At 44.1% G+C, this 16,639-nt stretch overlaps 1 protein-coding gene across 1 annotated transcript in view; it reads left to right on the forward strand.

The window, feature by feature from the left end:
• The first annotated feature begins 7,135 nt into the window (after positions 1-7,135).
• Positions 7,136-16,639, forward strand: part of BAZ2B (bromodomain adjacent to zinc finger domain 2B) — a 172,780-nt gene continuing 163,276 nt past the window's right edge. The window contains 1 exon segment of the mRNA XM_044302621.1: positions 7,136-7,409. The gene's annotated coding sequence lies outside the window, so the exon portion shown is untranslated.

The raw sequence follows: 16,639 nt of genomic DNA on the forward strand, positions 1-16,639 counted from the left end.
GCTGTGGAGTGGGCGGCCACCGTGGAGTTCACTGTTAAAGGGGCGGTTACTGTGAAAGTCACTGTTAAAGGGGCGGTCACTATGAAAGTCATGGTTAAAGGGGCGGTCACTGTTAAAGGTAAGGTCACTGTAAAAGTCACTATTAAAAGGGTGGTCTCTGTGAAAGTCTCTGTTATAAAGGGGCGGTCAGTGTTAAAGGGGCAGTCACTGTGAAAGTCACTGTTAAAGGGGCGGTGATTGTTAAAGGGGCGGCGGTCACTGTGAAAGTCAATGTTAAAGGGGCGGTCATCGTGGAGGTCACTGTTAAAGTCACTGTTAAAGGGTCGGCCACTGTGAAAGGCACTGTTAAAGGGGCGGTCACTGTCAAAGGGGCGGTCACTGTGAAAGTCACTGTCAAAGGGGCGGTTACTGTGAAAGTCACTGTTAAAGGGGCGGTCACTATGAAAGTCACTGTTAAAGGAGCGGTCACCGTGGAGGTCACTGTTAAAGAGGTCACCGCTCGTTTAACAGTAACTTTCACAGAGACCGCCCCTTTAACAGTGACCGTGGAGGTCACTGTTAAAGGGGCGGCCACTGTAAAATTCACTGTTAATGGGGCGGTCATTGTTAAAGGGGCGGTCACTATGAAAGTCACTGTTAAAGAAACGGTCACCGTGGAGGTCACTGTTAAAGGGACGGCCACTGTGAAATTCACTGTTAAAGGGGCGGTCACTGTGAAAGTCACTGTTAAAGGGGCAGTCAGTGTTAAAGTCACTGTTAAAGGGGCAGTCACCGTGGAGGTCACTGTTATAAAGGGACAGTCACTGTTAAAGGGGCGGTCTCTGTGAAAGTTACTGTTAAACGAGCGGTCACTATGAAAGTCACTGTTAAAGGGGCGGTCACTGTGAAAGTCTGTGTTAAAGGGGCAGTCACTGTGAAAGTCACTGTTAAAGGGGCGGTCATTGCGAAAGTAACTGTTAAAAGGCGGTCATTGTTAAAGAGGCAGCGGTCATTGTGAAAGTCACTGTTAAAGGGATGGTCACTGTTAAAGGGGCGGTCACTGTGACAGTCTCTGTTAAAGGGGCAGTCACTGTTAAAGTCACTGTTAAAGGGGCGGTCACTGTGAAAGTAACTGTTAAAGGGGCGGTCATTGTTAAATGGGCGGCGGTCTATGTTAAAGGGGCGGTCACAGTGGAGGTCACTTTTAAAGGGGCGGTCACTGTTAAAGTCACTGTTAAAGGGGTGTTCACTGTCAAAGGGGCGGTCACTGTGAAAGTCACTGTCAAAGGGGCGGTTACTGTGAAAGTCACTTAAAGTGGAGGTCACTGTTAAAGGGGCGGCCACTGTGAAAGTCACTGTTAAAGGGGTGTTCACTGTCAAAGGGGCGGTCACTGTGAAAGTCACTGTCAAAGGGGCGTTTACTGTGAAAGTCACTGTTAAAGGGGCAGTCACTGTTAAAGGAGCGGTCACTGTGGAGGTCACTGTTAAAGGGACGGCCACTGTAAAATTCACTGTTAATAGGGCGGTCACGGTGAAAGTCACTGTTAAAGGGGCGGTCACCGTTAAAGGGGCGGCCATTGGAAAAGTCACTGTTAAAGGGCTGGTCACTGTTAAAGGGACAACCACTGTGAAAATCACTGTTAAAGGGTCGGTCACTGTTAAAGAGGCGGCCATTGTGAAAGTCACTGTTATTTTTTTATATAAAATTGCAATAAATAAATACCCGAGCAATGCCGGGTCTTCAGCTAGTTATTCTATATAGAAATCACTATATCACAGCTCAGTGCTGCCACCTGCTGGCCTGAACTGGGATATACTAATAATGAACCTGGAAGCCTAGTACAGGCTCTGGCGCACTCTCAGATGATGTGGTCACATTTGACCATGGCAATCTGAGTGGTTAAATGTCTGCAGTGGGTATTACCACTGATCACAGAGATTATGAAACAGCAGGCACCCGGCGGCTATGGCAGATAAAGGGAATCTGTCACCAGTTTTGGGGTGTCCTAACTAAGGGCAATGTAAACAAGTGACAGATCACCCTAGCAAAATGCTGGGTCACTCTCTTTAATTGACCCAGCCGTTTTGCCAACATCTTGTATTGAACCAGTGCATAATGATGAGTCCCGAATATTCATGAGCTTCTGGCTGTCCCCGCCCACCTGCTGCTGATACAGTTGGAAAAACAAGTGTCAGTCAGAGGCGGGGAGAGCCCTGAGCTCATCAATATGGAGACTCATATGCTGGAACTGATAGGACCTGAAAGTGAGGGCAGCATGAAACTGGTGGCAGATTTATTTATTTATTTATTTATTTATGTTTTTTCTAGCCGAATATAATAATTTGTTTACCTCATGTGTCCCCATTGGTATCTCTTCTAATCTGTGATGCTGGGAGGGTATTCTGAACAAAATCAGTCTCCATAGCCCTCTGGCAGCTGACACGGTAGTCTGAGTCTTTTCAGTTATACTGCCATGCTACCTATAAGATATCATAACTCTTTACTGGATCGTTTTTTAACAGTTAGTAAATGGTGTTCATTTTTCATGACCTATGCATTGAATGAAATATAATAGAGGAACAACCCCATCTAAGGGAAATTAGATTTACTGTAATTCCTGATATCAAAATGTCACTGTTACTGTGCACTGCATATCATAGGGCAGTTATTCTTTCAGCCTCTAGGTGGCGCTGTTGCAGCCATCACAGCTATAGTGTGAAAGCAAATTCTCATACAGGAATGTATGCACGGGGTGTATGAACACATGGGGCCTTTTACCTCCGCAAAAGGAAAACTCCAATAAACCTACGGTATGTCTACTTTATTCCCCCCACCTCTTCTAAAAAAAAGTGTCAGTAATGATTTTTTTTTTTATTTAACTGAGAAATCTAGAATCACTGACTTTTCTGAGACTTCCCATCGTGTCTTGTTAGGTATTTTGTTGCAGACAGTAGTCCCCAGCCAAGCCGGATAAAAATAGTCCTTTCAGTGTTCTTCTCCCGGTAGGTTGTGTTATTATCATTTAATCGTTAACTGGGATGTGATCCGACCTCTATGAGATTCCAGATAATTAAGTAGCGAGGGCCTCTGCGCTAATACGGCTCAGATACTCCCAGTGTTTTCTGTGTCTTTGTTTTCTTCTCCTGACTGGTCATTGTGACCACCATCCCCCATGAATGCATTTCAAGATGTCATTAGTACAACCTCTGTGCTATGTAACGTGTGATTAAATCCTGTTTGCTGCTTGTTTTATGCTTATTTATAGTAAAATACCACAGCTAAAAAGATGGAAACGAAAATAGCACAACGCTTAGCAGCTCATCCTCGGTAACAAAAAGAGGGGACCCACTGCTAGAAGCCTTCCCTGTTGGCTATGAGGTTCTGGGATACCACAAGGCGTCCATTCAAGATAATGCTCAATATAAAGAAGATCCCAGGAGCCGCTGTATAGTCTGAGTAGACTTACCCTATAATTTATTGCATTCAACAAACAGATTAGTGGACGCGTTTCGGCCCGTCCCAGTCTTCAAATAGGCTGAGATGGGCCGAAATGCGTCCTGTAATGTTTGCTGAATATAATAAAATATAAGTCTACTCTGATTATACAGCAGCTTCTGGGATCTTCTTTATATCGAGCATTGGATTTATCCTTTCCCGATGCAGCACTATAAGTGAGATCGAATGCTGACCAGCTTTTCACAGTCCATTCAGGATGATGGACACAATGGAAATGCATTGGTCACAACATGCTTATTGTCATACTTTGAGTTCCCTAACTCTCAGACTGTACGGGAAATGAGCAAAGTTTTCAGTACAGGCTAAATAAATGTTTATGTATTTTATGGCAATTATGTCCAAAAAGTAGGAGATGATTAACCATTTGGGAATTAGGACAGAACCCAAAGGCCATTATCCAGAGCCTGTGCCCAGCCCCTTGATCAATAAAATAGCTCCCGAAATGTAGAACTGCTCCCCAGATGCATTTTATTTATCCAAATCCAATGTACCATGGCCATAATGGTTGGTAAGGGGCACTTGACCTTTAGTGCCTGGGAGATCCAGGTGACTCTTGGCCCGCCAAGGCCAAAAAGACTAGCACTATCTGTACATATCATTTCTATGTTAATAGGTAAGCAATCTGCTTCATCAGTTGTAAAGTTCATCTCAAGAGCAGTTTTGCTGATGGCCATTACCAGCAGGATTGCGATATGAATGGTTTTTGGCTGAGAAGACACTATTTGTAAATGTGAAGCTGAAATGAACCTTCTCATAAAAAAATATATATCAGGACACTTGTAAGTTTGTGGTGCACATTGTAAACCCAGCCTTAGGGTCCTTGTATAAGATGGGTGGAAAGCAAGTCCCACCTTACTGTGCTCCTTTACGAGGATATGTTTCATCAAAATCTCTTTAAAGTCTAAACACAAAAATGTAATTGAGAAAAAAAAAAGATTTAAAAAAATATGTCTTTATCAGACCACAGTCAGGCCGAAGCTGCGACTACTTCTGCCCCTGAACCAAACAAGATAACCAAATACATGATAGAAAAGATAATCTCTTACCCTGTGGAGGTGTAGTCACTCTGTGTCTTGGACATATAATTGCTGCTCGGCAGGTTAGTCAAAAAATTATTGTCACCATAGAGGGGCAAAGCATGTCCTCAATCAGATATATGGATTTGGAGCAGGGTCTCCCCACAGGTGATCTGATGGTTGTGTGACACGCTGTAGGTGCCCCGCAGGCTCGTTACACTCTTGATGCAACTTCTGGCCTTGTAGACGTTCTTTTTTCAATTACATTTTTTGGTGTTTAGACATTTAAGAGATACCCATTAGATACCCATTATGTTTCAATACTCCCCTCTTGCTGATTGTATATTGAGGGATGTTGACTACATATTTAGTCCACTTTTCGCCTGTGTAGTGATATTATGTTTCATGAAATGCCTATAGGGGTTGTCGTTGTAGCAGGGTTAGCTGGGAGCTGACAGTACCCTGAGGATCATTTGGTAAAGTGGGGCTGTCTAGTGGTGAAGTTAGGAAAGGTATGGGGTATGTAGTACTCTTCTGAGCAATATGGAATTGTCGAGTATCGACCCCAGCTGCCATGATTAACAGGAGTATGTGCCGACCTCACTAACTAGAGTGGGGTGTTGACGTGTGGTGACGTTGCATCTCCAAGGTGGGCTGGCACCAGTATTGAGCGTATGGTGGATCTTGTTTGCTGCCATTTGCGTGACGTGACAGGGCAACACACAGATGGCTGAATGACCCCAAGTTGGGGACCTTCAGCTAAGCGGAGTGGGGCCCAACTGAGAACAGGGAAAAGTAGCCAAAGAAAGTTCCTATGTGAAAACCCGCTATAATGTCAACCTCCTCATCATTAAAGAACTGCTGTCTGAGCAAAATTGTTCCTGCATTTATGTTGACTTGTGCCCGAAGTTCGTCTGGACAAAGCAGAGTATATTTGTGTATTTACTTATTTTACGCACTTATATAGCGTTGCTATATTCCGCAGAGCTTTACAGACATTAGCATTAAGCTGTCCCCAATGGGGCTCACAATCTAAGGTCCCTATAAGTATGTCTTTGGAGTGTCGGAGGAAACCCACGCAAACATGGGGAGAACATACAAACTCCATTCAGATGTTGTCCATGGCCAGATTTAACCCTAGGACCCCAGCGTTGCAAGGCACCAGTGCTAACCACTGAGCCACCGTGCTGCCAGTGTAGAGAACTCAGGAGTGCACCACCAATGAGTACCAGGTAGGGGACAGCAGAAGAGCCATGGGCAATGAGCGCTTTCATTGTGGCAAAGGGGTTAGGTTAAGAAATTGGCACGGGGAGGGGGGGGGGGGATTTTAGTTTTTGCCTCAGGCAGCAGAAAGGCTGGGTGCACCCCTGAGAGAACTCCTGTGGGTCCTCCATCCTTGAAGTCTTCCTAAAAAACCTGGCCGATACTCTACTCTAAGGCTACTTTCACACTTGCGTTCAGAACGGATCCGTCTGCATTATATTTCAGAGAAAATTCTAAGTGTGAAAGTTAGTCAGATGGATCCGTCCAGACTTTACATTGTAAGTCTGGACGGATCCGTTTGCCTCCGCACGGCAAGGCGGACACCCGAATGCTGCAAGCAGCGTTCGGGTGTCCGCCTGCTGAGCGGAGGACAGACGCTGCCAGACTGATGCATTCTGAGCGGATTCTTATCCACTCAGAATGCATTGGGGCAGTACGGAGCCGTTCGGGGCCGCTTGTGAGAGCCTTCAAACGGAACTCACAAGCGGAACCCCGAACGCAAGTGTGAAAGTAGCCTTATAGATGGGAAAGTTGCGTGGCCAGACCTTATAGTCCCTATAGGTCTGTATAACTACTCTGTGTGCCACTGTATGGTGCGTCTGTGGGGCATCCTATTTTCTCGTAGAAGAATTGCTTCTAGAGGAGATTACAGCACTGTAGCACTCTACGGACATCCATACAACACGGAACCATATCGCGCCATGGTGCGTGAACTAACAGTGATTGATGGTTGCAAAAAATTGCTGCGTCCTAATCGGCGGTATTAGCTGTTACAAAAATTTCCTAATGATCACTGTTCATCATAGTGTTGAAAATGATGACTGTAGAAAGGAACGAAATTGTGTGCGAACCCAGCCAGAATGGATTTCGCCCAGATCTGTGTAACCCGAGCTGCCCCTGGCATGTCATATACACAAGAACAGACAGAAGGCAGAGATACAGGGCTGTAAAACACACCCAATTACTAGCTCGGTAGCTTGGTCCTGTGTGCGAGTCTATGCTCTTGTGTGCACACAGACAGAAACCATTGTCTTGCTGTGTCCTGAATGCACTTTCCTGCTGCGAGAGCCTATAACGTTTTTTTTTTTGTTCTCCTTTTTTCTTTTTTTTCCGCCCCCCTTCTTTAAACCGAATGTATGAGAGCTGCACACTTCACCATCTCACCCGCCTAGCTGAGTTGTGCTGATGTGAGCACTATCCCTGTGCAGCTAATCCTACTGCTCCACCTGCCTTTCAGTCTGTTTACCAGGAAATCAAGATGTGTAAACTGCAGGAAGCACTATTTGACCCTCATCCGACAGTGTCTCATTACAATAATTGCTAATCTCTGAATAAGACAGCCATGTTCTGAGTGAGAGAGAGACACACACAGGCAGGGAGACACAAGAAGCGGATTGCATTAAATGCATACTTGTTGTGCAAACAAGCAGATCATTGCCAATGGCTTCTGCTCGCCTGCATTTAATATAACGCTCCCTGAGACATCTGCTGACCTCTGGGGTCAGGAAAAGTAGGACATAATAATAATATGTGTTCTTTCATCCTTCCTTCCTCACTGAAGACCTCTCTCGCCTTGTTCTGGAGCGCCCAGCCTGCTCAATAATGGCTACTTCCTGAGTAATCCACTGGCCACAGTAAGCACCGCAAGAAGTTCAATTCTTTATTCTGGTTTTTTTTTGTTTGTTTTTTTACCTGGGGGGGAGGAGGGATTTGTCATTCTATTTTTCATCTTTTGCGTCTGGAATGTCTCTGTTGTAGTTTAAAGGGAACGACGTGTATTGTGAGTGTGCTGGACGCGGATACTTTCTCTTTGCAGAATGAAAGTTTTTGATTATTTTTTAATAAGGCGATTTGATTTTTGTTTATGTCTTGATGTGTTTTGCTTTGGGTTTCGATGAGGTTTGACTGATGTTTTATACAATTTCTTAGCGTGAAATGTTATAGAATAATGATACCTTGTTGAGAGGTGACAGAAGGGGGGGAGTGCACTTTCCTCTCCTCAATCAGCTGTTTCCGGCGGAGGAGCTACAATGTTAGGCATCTTGCACACGAACGTTGCTTGCCCGTGGCCGTATTGCGGCCCGCATACGGCGGGTCCGCGAAACACGGCCACCGGCCCGTGTGCACTCTGCATCACGGATGCGGACCCGTACACTTGAATAGGTCCACAATCACGGAGGTGCGGAACGGAAGCACGGATTAGAACCCCACCGAAGCACTATGGAGTGCTTCCGTGGTTTTTCTGTCCGTGCCTCCGCACTTGTTCTATTTTTTTGCGGTGCGGACAGTTCACGGACCTATTCAAGTTAAATAGGTCTCAATCCGTCCCGGCGGCCGCACGGACGTTGCCCATGCATTGGGGACCGCAAATTGCGGTCCCCAATGCACGGAACAGATGCACAACATTTGTGTGCAGAGGCATTAGTCTTAGGCCTAGTTCACACGAACGTTTTTCTTGCGAGTGTACGGGCCGTTTTTTTTTGTGTTCCGTATACGGAACTATTCATTTCAATGGTTCCGCAAAAAAAAACAGAATTTACGCCGTATGCATTCCGTTTCCGTATTTCAGTTTTTCCGTTCCGTTGAAAGATAGAACATGTCCTATTATTGCCCGCAAATCACGTTCCGTGGCTCCATTCAAGTCAATGGGTCCGCAAAAAAAACTGAACACATACGGAAATGCATCCGTGTCCGTTCCGTTTTTTCTGAACCATCTATTGAAAATGTTATGCCCAGCCCAATTTTTTCTATGTAATTACTGTATACTGTATATGCCATACGGAAAAACGGAATGGAAAAACGGAAAGGAAACGGAAACACAACGGAACTCAAAAACGGAACAACGTATCCGTGAAAAATGGACCGCAAAAAACTATAAAAGCCATACATTTGTGTGAACTAGGCCTTAATGTTTTTTTTTCCGGTAAATAGGGTTTTCTAGCATGTAAAACTGTGTCCCTGGTTGTCCCTCCAAAAGTGAAAACAAATCAGTGACCACAGCAGAAACATAAAAGGGGAACTTCACAAGGATGGTCAGTGATTGGCCACCGTGGTCACCTGACATCACTATAGATGTAAAGAGTGGCGGAGAAGACACATGCAGCCAAGATGGGGTCCATAATAAATTCAAAAAGTTTAGTATATTACATAGTTTCTTATTTTTTTGTCTTAAGGCCACATTTATAGATTTACTCCTGGAAAACGTCTTTATAGCAAATAAGGGGATGCCCTTTCTTTAGCTACAAATACCCTAAACGTGGTTTGCCTTATTATATTCAGCTGCTGGGGCTAAGTCATGTACAAATAGCAGTAAAACAGTCATGCTACCTAAAGGGGTTCTCTGGGAGTGATTCATAATGGCCGCCAGCAACCTGTCCTAGAATGTGAGCAGTAGAGCTGCCTAGTGGGGGTCAGGGCATCACTACACTGCTGTACAACAGATGGTGATGATATCATACTGACTACGATATGCCATCATGGCTGAGCAGCCTGACAGGAACGCTCACTAGTGTGTAATATATATAGAAGTGCCAGAGTGTAGAGTGGTATGAAGCCTCAGCCCCCTCGGCAGCTAGGCAAGTGGTGGCAACCAGTCATGTTCATATTCTAAGACAGGTTGCCGGAAGCCATTTTATATTATTTGTGGAGAACCCCTTTAATATTTTATAATTCAAACAACTTTAGAATTTTTTATGCTCGTCACAATATCACTTTTTACCCTATAAAGGAATGATTGAGAGACAGTGGCTTCTGCAGCCCAAGCCAAAACTTATGTCAAAGGAAAATAACCAGTGGCCTCCTCGCAGCTGTGCTTGGTATTGCAGCCCAGGTCCATTCTCTTGAATAGGAATGAGCTGCGCCTAGGCCGTGTGGCCAATGAACGTGACATCACATGGCTTAGGAAGAGGTCGTGGCGCTCACCGGAGCACCATGGCTTATTCAAAAAGCTGATGCTTAGGGTAGGTCATCAATTAAAAATCTCAGACAACCCCTTTAAGGCCTTTTTACCTATGTACTGAGGGTCAGGGAAATTATCAGAGTTGTAAATCTGTATGAACACTCTTTTCCAGTCAAATTTTTGTTTGTTGGGTGATTGCATTTTTATGTGGCACTTAGAACCTTGTTTGTCAATGGCCCATCTATAAATATGTGCTGCCGATCAACAAGTAAAGTGTATGAGGATCAATCGTAGTAACAACCATCCATCCCGACAGAGCCCCGAACATTGCCCACTCTCTCGCACCCTTTAAAAGGAACCTCAGACTTTAAATTTGAAAGTTGTGAACTCTAATGAGGTAGGAAGATCTAAGTGATGTCACTGGATCTGTATTTTCACTTCCCATCGCTCAACATGTCCACCGCTGCAGCAACTCGCTGCCCTCACTGGTGACGTGTGCCGGAGCAGCATGGGAACGGAGCAACAGGGAGAAGGTGAATGGCTCTCTCTTTTTATGTTAAATGCTATTCCGGCCGTTAAAAGGGGTTGTGTCAAGTCAAGAAAATGGCATTTATCATGTAGATAAAGTTATTACAAGGCACTTACTAATGTATTGTGATTGTCCATATTGCCTCCTTTGCTGGCTGGATTCATTTTTCCATCACATTGTACACTGCTCGTTTCCAGGGGTTACGACCATCCTGCAGTCCATCAGCGGTGGCCGTGCTTGTACACTATAGGAAAAAGTGCTGACCTCTCTGGTGGCTGGGACCACATTGTCACACCTCGCATCTGCCCTGCTGAGTGCCTTGTATTAACTTTGCAAGATAATTGTCATTTGCTGAAGTGAGAAACCCCCTTCATTTTTAATGGAAGGTTGGAGAACCTTTAAAGGGGTTGCCCGTTTTATTTATTTATTTTTATTTAAGTGCTGCCTTCCCTTCATTGTTTACCTGCTTGCCGTCTCAAACGCAGTGTAATTACATCTCAGCCGCCCCATTCACTCCATGGGACGCTCCTTCCTATTTACTTGAATGGAGTCATCCAATTGAAGTGAATGGTATGGCTTAGGTGTAATTACACCTGCGCGTCTCTGCGATTGCTATGGCGAGTAGGTAAACAAAAAAAGGAAGACAGCACTCGCCGAACACTGCCTTCTCTTCAAACAGTTGATAGGTGGGGGTGCCGGGAGTTGGACCCCCGCCAACCTGATATTGATGACCTATCCTGAGGATAAAGTCCACAAAAAAAGCAATGGCAGCATCTCCAATCCAACAGGCGTTATTCACACGTGGTGCATAGAACAGTACAAAACGTCCACAAACAGCAACTTTTCGGGCTACATAGTAGTCTTCTTTAAGCTATTTTTAAAGTGTCAGACTTAGACCCACCTCCCATATCAATCTACCAATAACACGATATATTGCAACATATTATCACCTGTGTCAATTAAAACCAGCAATGGGCATTATACCCATCATAGACGTCATCACCTTTCACCAATCAGTGATATACCCATTACCTCTGTAAGGATGGCTGCAGCTGGGCATCCCACCATGCAAGCTCCCATGTCATCCTGGCGTTCCCCTGATCGTAATACGCACGCTCCAAAAGAGCTACAAGCGCTCAACTGCAGCCATCATTACAGAGGTAGTGGATATATCACTGATTGGTGAGGACGTCTATGATGGGTATAATGCCCATTGGTGGTTTTAATTAACACAGGTGATAATAAGTTGCAATATATCGTGTTATTGGTAGATTGATATGGGAGGTGGGTCTAAGTGTGCTTTATATACTCCTGTCTGACACTTAAAAAATAGCTTGAAAAAGGCTTCTATGTAGCCGAAACATTGCTGTTTGTGGACCTTTCGTACTGTTCTATGCACCACGTGTGAATAAAGCCTGTTGGATTGGAGATGCTGCCGTCGCTTTTTTTGTGGACTTTATCGTATTGACTCCGATGGATCAGGAATCTTTGATTGGCTGTTGCAACTCTGAAAATCCAGCTTGAGGTACTGATGTGCTGCTCCTAACTGTTTATTGCCTATCCTCAGGATAAGTCATCGATATAAATAAAGCAGGCAACCCCTTTAAAAAAAATTGGACATAAGCCGCGATGTCTGCAATTCTTTAGAATTTATGTGACACAGTGCGGTAATGTAATTATGTATAAAAGTATAGTTTATGTATAAAAGTCCAGGTTAAAAATGGCTGGAAACTTTTCTTATTTCAGTTGGACTTTCTGATAAATAATAATTTTGACCCCATTTTTAGAATTCAACCTCATGTCTAGCCAAAAATGTGATATGGGGCAGGGTGTGCGCTCTGTCCACTGGGCTCATGTATTCTGTATTGTCATCCTGTTATGAGCAGCGTCTCCCTGCTGCTTTATGTTCACCTCGATACTACCCTTGCTGCTATTCATCTGCCTTGCACCTGATTCTAGATTTGGTTATTGCCTAGCTTGGCCTGGTTAATTAGGCTGGAGTTGATGATTGTTTAGCCTTTATATTTCCAGGCCTAACTTCATTCTGGTTGCCAGGCTATATTTTGCCTCTTGTTCTGTATTCTGGTTGCTGTTCACAATTGTTTCTTCCAGCATCTAGTCTATTTTTTGCAACTTTACAGTAGTTATGCAGTTCAAGCCTTATTTTAAGTCTCGGGGGTAACTGAGTATCAACAGTGTTCATTAGTAATTAGGAAAGGCGACCACTCAAGGTGAAGTCCGGTTCTTTGCTCTTGCGTTACAACACGTATTCATTCTCCTAGCTGCCGTACACCAAGGCCACCGATGCAGACTACAGAAGGAAGGAGACGGAGCGTAGTCTATGCTTAGACTTACGGTAAATAGCTTCTGAAGCACCAATCCCAGGAAGTTCAGCTGCAATATCTTTCAAGTGAAACGATTTCCTCTGATTAAATATATAAAAAAATTTCATCATCAATTTAAGTCATGGCTTTGTAGGAGGAGGCGCGCCATAAGTACAGTCATCATATATATGAGTTGTAGCAATTGAAGTAGCAGTGTCAGGATTTTCTGTTACATTTAATGACATCATTATTCATCCACATAAACACTGTGTACACACTGTTCTAGCTTCTTCTTGTGCAGGTATCACAGAATACATTTCCCATTGCGAACCTATTACAAACGATAAAAGATTTGACGATCATAAAGGTTATTGATTGCTGGGGCCGACATTTCACATAAGATCCTCAGTCAGTACTGTACTGGGCATTATCAGAATGGAGGACACATAAGACATCAGTAGGCAGGGCCCTTGTTATGCTGCGGAATGTATTCCGGCGGGCTGTTTCGGCAGAATCGAATCCGGATCCGTCACTGCCAGATGCAACCGGTATGTATTAAGTATAATGGTGTCTGGCGGAGATGAAGCCGCATTCTGGCAAAAATGCTAAGAACTGGCCGGACACAAACTGCTGCATGCTGCGCTTTGTATCCGGCCAATTGTCGACATTCTCTGCCAGAACTGGCGGCTGGATCGCAGTGCCGCAGATGTAAAAGTAGCCTCACAGAGTTTTCCGCGGGGCTAAACATTTACAAGTTACCAGGGCTGTAAAGGATCAGTAAAGCATGTTTACTTTCTTCCGCAAGCAGTGCCATACCTGTCCTCAGATTGTGTGTATTGCTGAGTGCAATACCAAGCCATGGACAAGATTGACACTGCATCTTTAAGAAAGTAGCTATGTTTTTCTAATCATGGACATCCCCTTTAAGCCTCTTCCTGGCCCTCAGAATAATGATATGTAAGATTTTACTTGGAAAATTCCAGTAAGACCTAGGTCAGTGGTGGCAAACCTATGACATGGGTGCCAGTGGTGGCACTCGGAGCCCTCTCTGTGGGCACCCACACCCTGGAAAAAGTCTATGGTGTACCAATATGCTTTAGACCTTTCCTGCAATCATCAGCGCAGGCGCACTATGAACGGCACAGGCAGCGCACTGAATGTAGGCGGCTATTATAGGTAAATGATAAAGTACATGGAAGATATACTGTATTGGTATTCAGGTTAAATTGCTGTGTTGGCACTTTGCGATAAAAAAGTGGGTTTTGGGTTGCAGTTTGGGAACTCTGCCTCTAAAAGGTTGACCCTCGCCGGCCTTGGTGGTCCAGTAGAATTGTGGTGCTGAATGGTTCTGGTTTTGGTGTTGAAAGGACCAATGCTCTGCTGCCACGTGCTCCACAGATTAATTTTGTTAAATTATATTTAAAGGGGTATTCCCATCTTATACAATAGGGGCATATCGCTAGGATATGCCCCCATTGTCTGATAGGTGCGGGTCCCACCACTGGGACCCGCACCTATATTGAGAACGGAGCGGGGAGCGCTGTGGCTGGAGGACCCCAGATTTCCTGGGTTCCGTCCACCACCAAGCGCTAATCCCCGCCTCTCCCACAGAAGTGAATTGGAGCGAGCCGCGCATGCGCGCCCCATGTTCCCATAAACTTCTATGGGGCAGATGACAATAGCTCGGCTATTTTCGGCGGCCTCATAGAAATGAATGGAGGGCGGCTGCGCATGCGCAGTGCGCTCTCCTTCACTTTCGGGGCTCCGTTCTCGATATAGGTGCGGATCCCAGCGGTGGGACCCGCACCTATAAGACAATGGGGGCATATCCTAGCGATATGCCCCCATTGTCTGAGATGAGAAAACCCCTTTAAGGAATTTCCTTAAATGCTATTATTCCATAACTATTTAAAAGGAGTTGTCCCTGGGGGTGCATGGAAGGAAATGATGCCCCATCTCCTAAATTGGACATGGGAATTGGATGCCTCTGCAGTCAGTGAATGCCGAGTCAGTCAGTGAATGCTACCTGCCTTTTGACCTTTACTTCACATAGATGTTGCAAAGGTAGCAATGGCACCCTGGCTCTAGGGGATGAGCTGCTCTGAAGTTCCAACTGCCACACAGGAAGACACTAGATTTGACATTTGTAGATGCTGTCATTCTTGCTAAGTTTCCAAGTTAAATCAATTCAATATAAATTTTAAAGCAATGATAAAAATATATTTGCAAACTAAGGCCTCTTGCACATGACCGTATGTATTTTGCGGTCTGCAAAAAAACGGATCCGCAAAAAATACAGATGAAATCCATGTGCATTCCATATTTTGCGGAACGGAACAGCTGACCCTTCATAGAACAGTACTATCTTTGTCCGTAATGCTAGGACATGTTCTATTTTTTTGCGGAACGGAAATACGGAAACGGAATGCACACGGAGTACCTTCCGTTTTTTTTGCGGACCCATTGAAATGAACGGTTCCGAATACGATTCGCAAAAATAATGGAACCGACACGGAATGAAAATACGTTCATATGCAAGAGGCCTAAAGCTGGCTATACACATATATTTGCACCTACAACACACCCATATGACAGCTCTGCCTCAATTGTCCCATAAATGTGTACTCCTCTGATACCGCTAATCTCAAAAGCAACAAGGGACCCCGTTTGCTTGAACAGATGCCGGCTGACCTGCCACCATACACATCCCCCGGATTTTCTAAAGGTTGGCAACTCAGGGGATGGGTCATTTCTCATGGGGCGGTCCTTTCTGCTGCAGCCATGTCCCTATCACAGCTCAGGGGTGTTTCTTTTCTGCTGCAGCCTTGTCGCTATCACTGCTCAGGGGTGTTTCCTTTCTGCTGCAGCCCTGTCCCTATCACTGCTCAGGGGTGTTTCTTTTCTGCTGCAGCCTTGTCGCTATCACTGCTCAGGGGTGTTTCCTTTCTGCTGCAGCCCTGTCCCTATCACTGCTCAGGGGTGTTTCCTTTCTGCTGCAGCCCTGTCCCTATCACTGCTCAGGGGTGTTTCCTTTCTGCTGCAGTTCTCTCTGTAACTGTCACAGCTTCTTTCAGTAGATACAGCTGGTGGTAATTGAAGGATAGAACAGTGTGACCATGCTCATCCAGCTGAGTAGGTGGACGCACACATTACTATACAGATTAAACACCAGGGGCACCATTATAATGAAGTAAAGAGAATATCTCACAACTGGAGCATTTTTGTAAACCGAGAGTAAATGACATAAGTAATTATTTTTTTCATGCTGAATTATATGAAAATAGCATTTAATGGTGACACAATCCCTTTAAGGTTTCTCTGCTTTAAAATGTGTTAATAATTGTATTCCGGAGCGTTGACTACCTATTATTCACAGTCAGTTCTTGAGCTCCTGGGAGTGTATGTAAATTCTAAAAAGAAAAAAAAATTCTATAAAAAATATTACAATTTAGGCTTCTTCCCCTTGGATATCTGCTACAAAAACAAGCTTAGTTTATATTGATCAGTATGAAATATATCCACATTTTTTGTAAATATGGAAACGCTTTTATAATTTTACTATGGGTGAAATTTGTTGTTCTTTAGCACAAACAATATTTTAACAACCCTTTCAAAATATTTTTCTTTTAATAGGTTTTATTTTTCAGCGCATTTGGGTTGAAAATAACACTATAATTATTTTCATAGGAGAAAGAATAAAACTGCTCCTCTTGATTTCATTTCTGTAACCTTCGCCTTAATGTTTTCATCTAATTAGTGGTTACAGTGAATTTTAATGGTTCAGAAACTGCCGATTTATTTTATCTCACGTTTCTATGTTGCTTACACTTATAATTACTCCATATTTTATCAGCCCACTTTGCTGTTCAGCTTTTAATTTAATAAAGCAACCTAAGGATTTTTTTTTTTTCACAAAGCCTATAAGGTTTCATGACAAAGTCGGCTGAGGTCATATTTGTGACATTGTTATACTGCATTCCATTTATTATATTATGTAGCATTTGGTGGTGTTAAATATTGCATATATCATTTGTGGTAGCTATTGAATAATAAGGTATATAGAGATTAGGTTTATAGCATTTACATTGTATATATTGCCAGAAGGTCCTCTAC

This window comes from Bufo gargarizans, chromosome 8 (assembly GCF_014858855.1).
Source record: "Bufo gargarizans isolate SCDJY-AF-19 chromosome 8, ASM1485885v1, whole genome shotgun sequence".
Taxonomy (NCBI): Eukaryota; Metazoa; Chordata; class Amphibia; order Anura; family Bufonidae; genus Bufo; species Bufo gargarizans.